The sequence below is a fragment of the Mirounga leonina genome, unplaced genomic scaffold (assembly GCF_011800145.1).
Source record: "Mirounga leonina isolate KUSES-001 unplaced genomic scaffold, KU_Mleo_1.0 Mir_129, whole genome shotgun sequence".
Lineage (NCBI taxonomy): Eukaryota > Metazoa > Chordata > Mammalia > Carnivora > Phocidae > Mirounga > Mirounga leonina.
This window is the reverse complement of record NW_023270323.1, coordinates 12,671,253-12,683,559: the sequence shown is the minus strand read 5'-3', so window position 1 is coordinate 12,683,559 and position 12,307 is coordinate 12,671,253.

Genomic DNA, 12,307 nt, shown 5'->3' with positions numbered 1-12,307 from the left:
TTCTTTTCAAAAAATAACCATTTGTAAAAAGGTAGATCAATATATTATGATGTCCTGCATTCTTATTTTTAAAAATGAAATTAAGGCACTCCTGCAGAGTAGCTCTCTATTATGGTAAATCTTATTAAGAGTTGTACTAACATTAATGAAAAACTATTACCAAAAATATAACAACTACATGTAACAAAATCCTTAAATAACATGGCTCTAAGGTAATCATGTCTTCAGTCCTAATTTCCAGTACTAACATTTCAGGCAATCCATTGTGCCTTTGCACATGTCCTTTTCTTTGCACCTGTTCTTCTGGGAAGGCTCTTTCTCCCCGTTTTTCTTATAGCTGGCTTCCTCTCCTTCTTCAGATCTTTAAGAGAGAGAATCAGTTTTGCTTCAGTGAGGATATGCATGAGTCTTAAAAAAAAAAAAAAAGGAATGTATCAGGGGTTGAATGAAGCATCCTGTGGTTGGAGTGTAGTATGTATGTATGTATGTATGTATGTGTGTGTGTGTGTGTGCAGGTAAGTGAGTTAAAGATTAAATTATAAAGGTAAGCAGGAGTTAATCAGGCAGGACTTTGTGTATCATTCTACTGAGCTTGCCAAGGGAAAATAGGTTAGAGAAAATGATTTGAATTTTAGAAGGATCATTTTGATGGCTGTGTGGAAAGTTGATCTTGGAGGAGGGTGGGGCAAGACTGGAAGAAGGGGTAATTGTTAGTAGACTATAGTAATGTTATGGACAAGAGATTCGATAGAACTACCTTGTGACAATAAAAGTGAAGAAGTGTACTGGGGTGACAGATGAAATAGATGCAAGCCATTTTACTGAGAGAAGCTGACAAGATGAATATGGGTATTAGTGGAAGACAGAAGAGATTATTTTCTAGTGTTTTTTCTGGTGTTATTTCTAGACTTTGATGAAGAACTGGATTTTGGTGCAATTATTCAAAGTGGGAAATGGAAGAGGATTACTGAACTTTAGGGGAAGAATTTTTGACCAAGATATGTACAATTTAAGTTTGAAGTATATGAAAAATTGGGATGGATCAGTGATTTTCAAAGTATGGTCTGTCAATGCCTGAAGTCCCTAAGATCCTTTCAAAGGGTCAATGAAGTCAAAATCATTTTCATAATAATAGTAAGACATTATTCCTCTTTCTGCCATCTTTCCGTGCTGCCATATTGGTGTGCATGAATGGCCTGGCAGATGCTCTCAAGAGCATTAACAATGCTGAAAAGAGAGACAAGCACCAGGTTCTCATTAGGTCATGCTCCTGAGTCACTGTGTAGTTTCTAACTGTGATGGTGAAGCATGGTTACATTGGTGAATTAGAAATCGTTGATGATCACAGAGTGGAGAAAATTGTTGTGAACCTCACAGGCAGGTTAAACAAATATCAAGCGATCAGCCCCAGATTTGATGTACAACTCAAAGATCTAGAAAAATGGAGACTAATCTGCTCCAGACCTGCCAGTTTTGTTTCATTGTACTGAAAACCTCAGCTGGTGTCATGGGCCATGAGGAAGCAAGACAAAAACACACAGGAGGGAAAATCCTGGAGTTCTTTTTCTAGGGATGTAATATGTGTATGCAAATAAGATGCCTCAGGGGAAAAGGAAAAAGACATTATTGCCTTTTTAACTGTGTTGACATTTGCACCGATAGTGGAAGAGCAATTGTGGGTAAAATTATTGGTGCTTTAGCATGAATAAGGCAATGGTGCCAAGCTGCAGGACTGTGGATATTGTAGTCTTTATTGCTGTGCACTTGCGCTTTAAGAAAATGCCCAGTATTACTTAAAATGTCCTTGATGAAGCACAAAAATTATTAATTTTATTAGATTTTGATCCTTTGGTATGTATCTTTTTTTAAAATTAATACACATTTTATTTACTTTTTATGAATTAAAACTGAATAACAATTAAGCAAATGGGGCTGTTGTGATAGAAATAACAGGTTATGAAAAAAATATGATTGTGAGGTGCGCCTGGGTGGCTCAGTCAGTTAAGCATCTTGACTCTTGATTTCGGCTCAGGTCATGGGATCGAGCCCCGCCTTGGGCTCTGTGCTTGGTGCGGAATCTGCTTCAGATTCTTTCTCCCTTCCCCTCTGTCCTTCCCCACTTGTGCTCTCTATCACAAATAAAGAAATAAAATCTTAAAAAAATATATATGTTGCAATATGATGGCAGGGATGTTAGTTCAAATTACTTAATAGGAAACCAACTTATGTAGGGTGCCTGGGTGGCTCAGTTGTTGAGCATCTGCCTTCAGCTCAGGTCATAATCCCCGGGTCCTGGGATCAAGGCCCACATCGGGCTCCCTGCTCAGCTGGAAGCCTGCTTCTCCCTCTCCCACTCCCCCTGCTTGTGTTCCCTCTCTCTGTTGAAAAATAAATAAAAATATTAAAAAAAAAAAAAGGAAACCAACTTATGTAAACCTGTATGCTTCTAGCTCTAAACATTTTGCATACAGTCCAATTGCTAAAATATTTCTTTTTCCTCAGAATGCTCTTTTTTAGTATTTAATAGATAGGAGTTCCTCCTTAGAAAAATGTAAGGTACATATCTTTTTATACTCCACTTGGTGAAATGGGAAATATGCATAGTGAATTACAAAGTTTGCCTGGAGGATGATAACTTGTCTTTGAATTATGAGCTGAACTCATAACTACTTGTTTTCACAGAATATTATTTTTATTTAAAAGTAAAACTGACAGAAAAGCTATGTTTATTCAGAATTGGGTCTTTGGCCGTTATGTTCTTGCAAATGAATGAACTGTTACTTTGAGAAAAATAACTGATAGTATTTGTTGCTAGTGATAAATTTAAGCTTTCAAGCAAAAATAAGAATTTTGGAGAGCTTGTATTTATCACCATCATCTTGATGGTTTCCCAACACTTAGAGATTTTTCTAAAGAGATTGGTGGTAACATTAAAAATGTAGTCAAAAAGCTATTTTATAATAAAATGTGCCAACATGTGGAAGATCTGTATAACTAAGTGAACCATTATTTTTAAATGACCAATCTGTAATGTTACAAAATCATGCAAGATAGACCAATAGATTTTCGTTCATCGATTTTTTTTTTTTAAGATTTTATTTATTTGACAGAGAGAGATAGCGAGAGAGGGAACACAAGCAGGGGGAGTGGGAGAAGGAGAAGCAGGCTTCCCGCTGAGCAGGGAGCCCGATGCGGGGCTCGATCCTAGGACCCTGGGATCATGACCTGAGCTGAAGGCAGGCGCTTAACGACTGAGCCACCCAGGCGCCCCAGTTAATCGATTTTTTTATGAGCTCTGTCAAGTATACTGATGAGTCTCTCACTAGAATTATCTCTGATACTGTGTTTTTAAATAAATTCAGATATTTCCATTTGATTCTTAGAGTTTTCATTTCTCTGCTGGAGCTTATATATTCATACATGCTGTTTACCTTTTGTTAGATCGTTTAGCATATTTACCATAGTTATTTTAAAGTCTCTTGTGTTCATCAGATTCTGATTCTGTTACTTGTTTTAACTTTTGAAAATGATTTATTTTTCTTTTATCTTTTGGAAAGGAATTGTTTTCTCTTTTTGTGTGTTTTGTAGGTTTTTTTTTTTTAACTAAATGCTGGATATATAGAACTGTATAGAACAGTAGAGACTGAGATAAATAGTATTTTTGCAAGAAAATAAGCACTTTTTCACAGAACTCTGTGTAGGGGCTTGATTCCATTTAGGAAGGAGTTGATCTGGGTTTGGTGTTTGCCATTGCTTTGTTATCTTCAGGATACCACAGTCTTCAGATTTCTCTGATATGGGGCTGATTTTGCCTTCAGTTTAGTCTGGGGGCTGGGGTGCCAGCAGATTTTCCTGGGTTTGTGCTGTACCTTCAGCTTTCAGATGTCCTTGAGTTCCTGCACTTCAAAAGGGATCTCTCTGTGCTCTTGCTGGTTATATATGTGATGCTAGGTTTATGGTGGTGGCGATGAGGTTGTCTGTTGTCCTAGATTAGCCTCAGTCTTAAGAAGGGATTGCATACCTGGATCTCAGAGGAGGGCCTTTCTCGGCATTCCCTGCCCCTCTTCACTGTGGCAGATAAACTGTCTTGTATCTGTGGCTCATCTTGAGTGGGAGTTTCTCCCTTAACCCTAGCAATAGTAGACTTCTGTATTCTGTATATGCATAGGTTTCTGGAACCAGGGTGGTTTCTTGCCCCTCCCCAGGGAAGACAGGTTTTCCTTCTACCCTTCCCCCAAATGCAGTGGGTCATTGCCTGTTCTCTGGGAGTTAAATAGTGATTGCTGCACCATCCCTAGTAGCTTAAGGCTTTTGCTTCTCAGTAAAGAAGAGTCCTGGGAAGCAAGCAAGAGTTCATGTCTGTTACCCCAGTGGCAGCTGACTACCCTCTACAGTCCTGTACCCTTGAGGTTGGTTCTTCCTGGTCTCCTGCCTTGCTCCATTCTTTCATGTGAACACTCCGAGGAAGTCCAAGAAAAAGAGCTCTCAAGTGAGTGCAAATATGCTTTGTGTCTGAGGCCTCCAGCTATTCTGGAATAGTAGTCCACAATTGACCCTTAATAATTAATTCAAAATTTTTAGTTGATTTCTATTTATCCATTTGTGTAGTGGCCACCTCTTTTTCTCATGTATGCTCTGCTACAAGTAAGACACTTTCTGTAGTCTGTCTTAGAGAAACTAGTCTTAACTTAGAATTCAGGGTATTTGGTTGCCTTGTGAACTTAGCTATCTAATGGAATCAAAAGAGTTTTGATTTTATACTTTATCTGACTTAATTGCTCATTGTTAACATGGGAGTAGCTTTCCAGCTTTCTACAATCTGAAGGCAATGGATTTTAATATAAATTAAAATTATGAAAACATTGATATTTTAAATTTCACATTGCAACTTACTTTTAAGAACTTACTTCCTGTTGAGTTTTGGTGTAGTATTAAAGACAGGTATTTACAATTATCCAAAAGAACTGTTCAAATACCCCTCCATTTTTCAACTAGTTGTCTGTGCGAGGCTGAATTTCATGTACTTCAATGAAAACAATAACATATCACAGCAAATTGAAAGAAGCAGATATGAGAATCCAACTGTCTTCTATTCAGTGAGAATAGAATGTGCAAAAAAGGGGACACCTGAGTGGCATAGTAGGTTAAGCACCCAAATCTTGGTGTTGGCTCAGGTGTGATCTCAGGGTCATGAGATCAAGCCCCACTTTGGGCTCCAGGCTCAGCAGGGAGTCTGCTTGAGCTTCTCTGTCTCTCCCTCTGCCCCTACCCCCTGCTCACTCTTTCTCTTTCTCTCTCGCTCTCTCAAATTAATAAATATATGTTAAAAAAAACGTGCAAAAAGTAAAACAGTGTCATCCTTCTCACTATTTTTATTAGTACAGTTTTTAAAAATAAAAACATCGACTCCCTGCTCAGCGGAGAGTCTGCTTCTTCCTCTCCCTCTACCCCCTCACCCTGCTCATACTCCCTCTCTCAAATAAATAAATAAGATCTTAAAAATAAAAACATTATTTATGCTAACATACAATGGATCTATTATTATTTTCAAATGAATCAATATTTTATTTAATATTAAATAAGCTAAATTAATATTTAAAATAAATATTTCAAAAATTTCTCATTTTTAATCTCTGACATGGTAAATCTCTATTGATATAACCTGCATAAATAGGAGCTCTTTGGGATTCTTAATGATTTTTGAGAATGTAAAGGGCTTAGTTCCTGACATGAAAATATCTGAGAACCACTGAAATAGATAAATTTAATAGCAGCAGGATAGATGGGTCTGGAGGTGGAGATATGAGGCAGAAACTTTGCTTGGGAATCAGCAGCATGTGGTTTGTAGGGGAAACTATGTTTATAGATAGTATACAGAGACAAGTAGAGTGAGAAGAAAAGAGAACCAGGAATAGTCCCTGGGAACAGCAATATTATGGCTCAGTGGGAGGAGGGAGGGATAAGGATGAAATACTGGGAAGGAATCAGAAGAATATAGTGTCATAGCTGTCAAAGGAGTAGAATTTGAGAAGAAATGTATGGCTTCAATGGGTCAGTCAATATCTTAGTGAAGGAGATGTTCCTTAGATTCTCACTGTGACATATTTAGTGGGTGGTGAGGTCATAGGTAATAAGTCCCCTCCAAGATCCCCTCAGCTGTTGGATTTCTTCCTGTATACTATAAAAAGAATTTCTACCATCTTAATTTCATTTGAATTTCATTCATGCCAGTGTTGAGTCTGTATTGCAAATGAACTAAGTGAACTGTTAGAAACACTTTTAGCTACTCAAGCTAAAACATTGACACCAGAATTATTTACTCAGGGTGCCTGTATCAATGTATTTATTTCTCTGAAACTCAGACTTCATTCCAGGCAATTAAACTTGATATGTTCTGTAACTTTTGCCCCATCATACCATGAATTATCATTATTCCATTTTTTACTGACAGTGAAATAATTACTGCCTTCAGATCTAATCAGGCCATAGGTTTGATTCCACATTCCTATCTTTTGAGCTTCTGTTTTCTGGTATCAAATATAAAAGCCACTCCCTATGGCCCAAATTTGAAGGGCACTAGGATAAGGAACTTAAGGCTCCTGCAATGTTGGAAGAGCTGGAGAGCAAAGTCAGGGAAGTTGCCACTGACCGTCTTAGCATGAAGCATGGAAATGAGTACATCTCAAGAGATTGCCAGGGACCTGCTTGAAATCTCAGAACATCTGGTTGAACCTGACTTTGGAGAATAATGGCCTCTCCTTTCTCCCAGTCTCAGTGAGTGACAGAGTCTGAAGGGAAGAGGATTTTGGGAAATAGAGTTTACAGCTTTCTCTCTGCAGTCAAAGAAAATTTTAAAAGGGGCGGGGAGTGATGCTGAGTTGACTATAAGTAATTTAGCACAAGGTGTGAACTGTTGGGACACGGTGGGAGATCTGGTAATATTCAGAAGCTGTGAAGATGCACTGGAGTTAAAAAAGTTTGAAAGCAAGCAAAAGACTTAGGGGAAAGCAAGCAAAAGACTTACGGGGTAAAGACTTGGCTGCATGTTGAAGTTCAAGCCAGGGAGAAGGCAAAACAATTATTGGTCATGCGGGCCTTCCTTGATATTTTCCAGAACTATCTTTCCATTCTTAGCTCCCAACCTACATTCAACACTCTTGTGTTCAAGGCCTTCTTTCATTCCTTCAAATTTTAATCCTGATGTTCCTTTTGGCTATGATGCTTTTCCATCATTTCTACATATGATAGCCTCCCTCTTATTTTCTAGGTCTTAGCTCAGAAGCTTCTCCCTCAGATAGTCTCATACTACTATAACTAAAATGTTTTTATACCCTATCAAAGTGCATTGGTTATTTTCCTTAGAATTTCTAGTGCAATGAACAATTGCTTTATTTAAATTATTTCCTTAAATGAGTTTATAAGATAAACCAACAAAAAAACCAGTAAGGAAGAAATTTATTAATGGTTAGCGGGCCAGTAGGGGAGCTATTTGAGTCACATGACTTTTCAGGACCCACAAATCACATTTTGATAGCTGCTACTCTGCTTATAAAACACCTATATCCATATGAATAAACATAATCTTCCCTTCATTCGTATGTACATTACATTATTGTGTTCTTAGTGTAGAGTTTCAGTTAATTGCCATAAAGCCTGGCACATTTGGATATGTCAGTGACCATATGGTCAAAATCATTAAATTGCTAATTTGTTTATTAGTTCATGTCACAAATATTTTATGTCTATCTAGTAGCTCTCCAAATTTTCAAGCTCCCAAGCTTCATTGGTACTGAATTTACATGGCGATTCTCTGCAGTCAAAGGCTGCATCCTCTTCTGTTGCCGCTGTCCACCAGCTTACCTTGACGAAGATTTAGCTATGATATGGTAGTTTATTTTATTTACTTTCCATTTTATGGAAGCAAGTACAAATAAAAGCACAGAAGAAAACAGTTAACCTGAAACCTACAGGTTTCTTTAAGAGACAATAACCTATTTCTCAGTATATATTAAACTGCTTAGGTTGGTGGGAATTTAGTTTACAATATTGTTAGTGATGAGGGCAGAACTCCCATCTATGTTATAGATGAAGAGTATAATAGACTTTTACTACAAATATTTATTTCTAGAGACAATACATATAAAGCTGAATCCATAAAGATTCTCCTTTTATAAAGGCCAGGTTCCATTTTTTTCCTTATTAAAAGGCACTCTATATGTTTATTTGCAGAATTATGTATTTATGTGTGTGTATAAACACACAAGAACACAGTGCAATAAGATTTGATAATGTTGGTTTTATTTGGCTATTATTTCTCCTTTATCTTCCTTTGTTTCCCTTCTTAATTCCTTCACAGAATCAGTCACCAGGCCGTATCCATTCTATCTCCGCCAAGTCTTCCAGACAAACCTTTGAGATTTGCATATCTGCAGTATTAATTTAAATCCACCCCAGTGATCTCTTTCTTGGAAAGTGGCAACAGATTTTAAACTCTTTTTCTTGATTTGTTTCTTTCCTTGAATTTGTTTCTGAGCTGAATTCTTGCTAGGTGGATTACCTGGGGTGAGTTATATAGTTTCTCTGAGGTTCGTTTTGTACTTTTGGAAAATAGGCACAATGATAACAGCTTCTTGTGTTTGTTGTGAAGAGTAAATGGGCTAATGTATGTAAATTCTTGGCACTTGGTAAGTTTTCAATAAGTGAAAGGGGAAGGCAATGTTCTCTATAATATGACCTATCTTTCTAGTTTCATATGATTCTACTTTCCCAAATATAGTCTCTGCTGTGGTCAAATTAAACTCCTCATTATTCCCTCAATATGCCCTGTGTTTACCTGCTGCTATTACCCCTTTATCTGCTGCAATCTAAGGGTTTAAGGTCCAGCTCAGATGCACCTAAAACCCACAGCCTTCACTGATTTGAACAATTGGAAGTAATTTCTCCCTTCTCTGCACTCTCCTCGTCAAGCCTTGCTCTTGCCCTAGCATATCCCCATCCTAGCTATTCTGAACGTGCTCCTTTCCCTTCTTCCAGCAAATTAGAGGGTATTAGAGGAATGCATTTAGAACCTTCATCTTGAGACCCAACAGGCTGTAGAAATAGATGTTTTCCTTTGCTTAAAGGTGTAGAGGCCATGCACTTCCAAGACATCATTCTGTGAGGACTTGCCCTTACCCCAGTGTCAGATACAGCAGTCAGTCTATTGTCTAGAGCATTCGTGGTCCATGCTCAATTTCATCTGTTTCTTCCTTGGTACCCTCTTGTACCAGATATTCTTTCAACAACTCCCTAGGTTTATTTCTGGTCTCAATTCCTAAGCAAGGCTATCTTTCTTCCCTGATTTTCCTATTCCCACCTTGGCCAAACTACCAAGTTATAAATTCATTAGAGCAAATGCCTCCTATTATTGCATCATTAAATGATTCATCATTTAAAATGTATGTCTGAGGGAGTAATGCACATAACCCCTAACATTCAGCTGAAACTTTAATACTGTTAGTTGTTTTTTCTTGCCCTTGAGCTATCTAATTCTGTCCCAGGCATCTCCTTCCTCTGTCTCCATGAATTCCTTTTAGTCAGAACTACACTTTTCTTCCCTCCAGGCCCTGTCTTCTTTTTACTTGCTTTATTCCCACTTACCTGGGAGTTTTATACCAAACATATGGGACTAAGCAATCTTTATACATTGCACTTTCCATGTATCTGATATCTATCATATCTAGTCCCTACTTATGGGTTATAATGCTTTTATGTTATAATTCCTATTTATTATAAACTCTTCGAAGAGGACAGCATATTAAATATCTTTATATTCCCCACAGTGTCTTCCTTAGTGCTTTGCAAATAATAGGTGTTAAGTAAACATCTAATGAATGAATAAAATTGTAATTATGACTTGCATTTAAAGATGGTCATTGTGTATAACATGGAATTGTTTTGTTTGTTGCTGTTCTTTCCTTTATTTTTTTTTTCCTGGTTAACAAATACTTGTTTTGGGGCGCCTGGGTGGCTCAGATGGTTAAGTGTCTGCCTTCAGCTCAGGTTATGGGATCGAGCCCCACATCGGGGTCCTGGCTCAGCGGGGAGCCTGCTTCTCCCTCTCCATCTGCCTCTCCCCCTGCTCATGCTCTCTCTTTCTCTCTGTATCTCTGGGTCTCAGATGAATAAATAAAATCTTAAAAAAAAAATACTTTTTTTGTGTGTGTGTTTTGTTTATTTTTTATTTATTTTTTTATTTTTGAGAGAGAGAGAGAGTGTGAGTGGGGAGAGGAGCAGGAAGAGAGCATCTCAAGCAGACTCCATGCTGAGCATGGAGCTGGACATGGGGCTCGATCTCATGACCCTGAGATCATGACCTGAGCCAAAATCAAGAGGCAGACCCTTAACTGACTAAGTCACCCAGGTGCCCCAACAATTACTTGGTTTTGGCCTAGAGCTTCTCATTGTAGATACACAGACTTTCAGGACTGAGTGAAATTGCTCTGTGCCTCATTCTTCAAGCACCAGTTGGGAAAAATCTATACTTGGAATAGTCCTTTCGTGTCTACCCCCTGCATGCTAAGAGTGAGGCAGGTGGTGACAGGCGGCCCTGGAAAGTTCACTAGGGACTATAAGACAATGACATAAAGAAAACGTCAAGTGCCTTATAAAGTTATCTTCAAAGGAATCCCAGTGCAGGCCCATGCACAGTGCGGACATTGCATGTCCTTGCTGCTTTGCCAGTCAAGCTGTACGTGCTCGTTTTAATAATGCTGGGGAGTTCTCTAGAGACAATGACACTGTCAGTTTGTGAGGTTGCATAATAAAAATGCTTGAAACTCATGCTGATTTTTAAAAAATTTTTTATTGTTATGTTAATCACCATACATTACATCATTAGTTTTTGATGTAGTGTTCCATGATTCATTGTTTGTGTATAACACCCAGTGCTCCATGCAGAACGTGCCCTCTTTAATACCCATCACCAGGCTAACCCATCCTCCCACCCCCTTCCCCTCTAGAACCCTCAGTTTGTTTCTCAGAGTCCATCGTCTCTCATGGTTCATCTCCCCCCCCTTCATTCTTCCGCTCCTGCTATCTTCTTCTTCTTTTTTTTTTTAACGTATATTGTATTATTTGTTTCAGAGGTACAGATCTGTGATTCAACATTCTTGCACAATTCACAGTGCTCACCATAGCACATACCCTCCCCAAGGTCTATCACCCAGCCACCCCATCCATCCCACCCCCCACCACTCCAACAACCCTCAGTTTGTTTCCTGAGATTAAGAATTCCTCATATCAGTGAGGTCATATGATACGTCTTTCTCTGATTGACTTATTTTGCTCAGCATAACACTCTCCAGTTCTGTCCACATCATTGCAAATGGCAAGATCTCATTCCTTTTGATGGCTGCATAATATTCCATTGTGTGTGTGTGTGTGTGTGTGTGTGTGTATACACACAAACTGTGGACATCCTGGCTCTTTCCACAGTTTGGCTAATGTGGACATTGCTGCTATAAACATCGGGGTGCACGTGCCCCTTCGGATCCCTACATTTGTATCTTTGGGGTAAATTCCCAGTAGTGCAATTGCTGGATTGTATGGTAGCTCTATTTTCAACTTTTTTTTTTTTTTTAAGATTTTATTTATATATTTGACAGAGAGAGACACAGTGAGAGAGGGAACATAAGCAGGGGGAGTGGGAGAGGGAGAAGCAGGCTTCCCGTGGAGTAGGGAGCCCGATGCGGGGCTCGATCCCAGGACCCTGGGATCATGACCTGAGCCGAAGGCAGACGCTTAATGACTGAGCCACCCAGGCACCCCTGTATTTTCAACTTTTTGAGGAAGCTCCATACTGTTTTCCAGAGTGGCTGCACCAGCTTGCATTCCCACAAACAGTGTAGGAGGGTTCCCCTTTCTCCGCATCCCCGCCAACATCTGTCATTTCCTGACTTGTTAATATTAGCCATTCTGACTGATGTGAGGTGGTATCTCATTGAAGTTTTGATTTGGAGTTCCCTGATGCCGAGTGATGTTGAGCACTTTTTCGTGCGTCTGTTGGCCATTTGGATGTCTTCTTTGGAAAAATGTCTGTTCATGTCTTCTGCCCATTTCTTGATTGGATCATTTGTTCTTTGGGTGTTGTGAAACTCATGCTGATTTTAGTCAACTTTGTAGATCAACAGTGATATCTATAATGACAGGTAAATTAAGTGGAATGGAAAGATTATAGCCAAAAGGTGATAACAATAATGGAAACTAATAAAGTGACTAAACAACGTACTGTTTTCATGTCAACAAGGAAGCAGTTTTCTGGTATTGT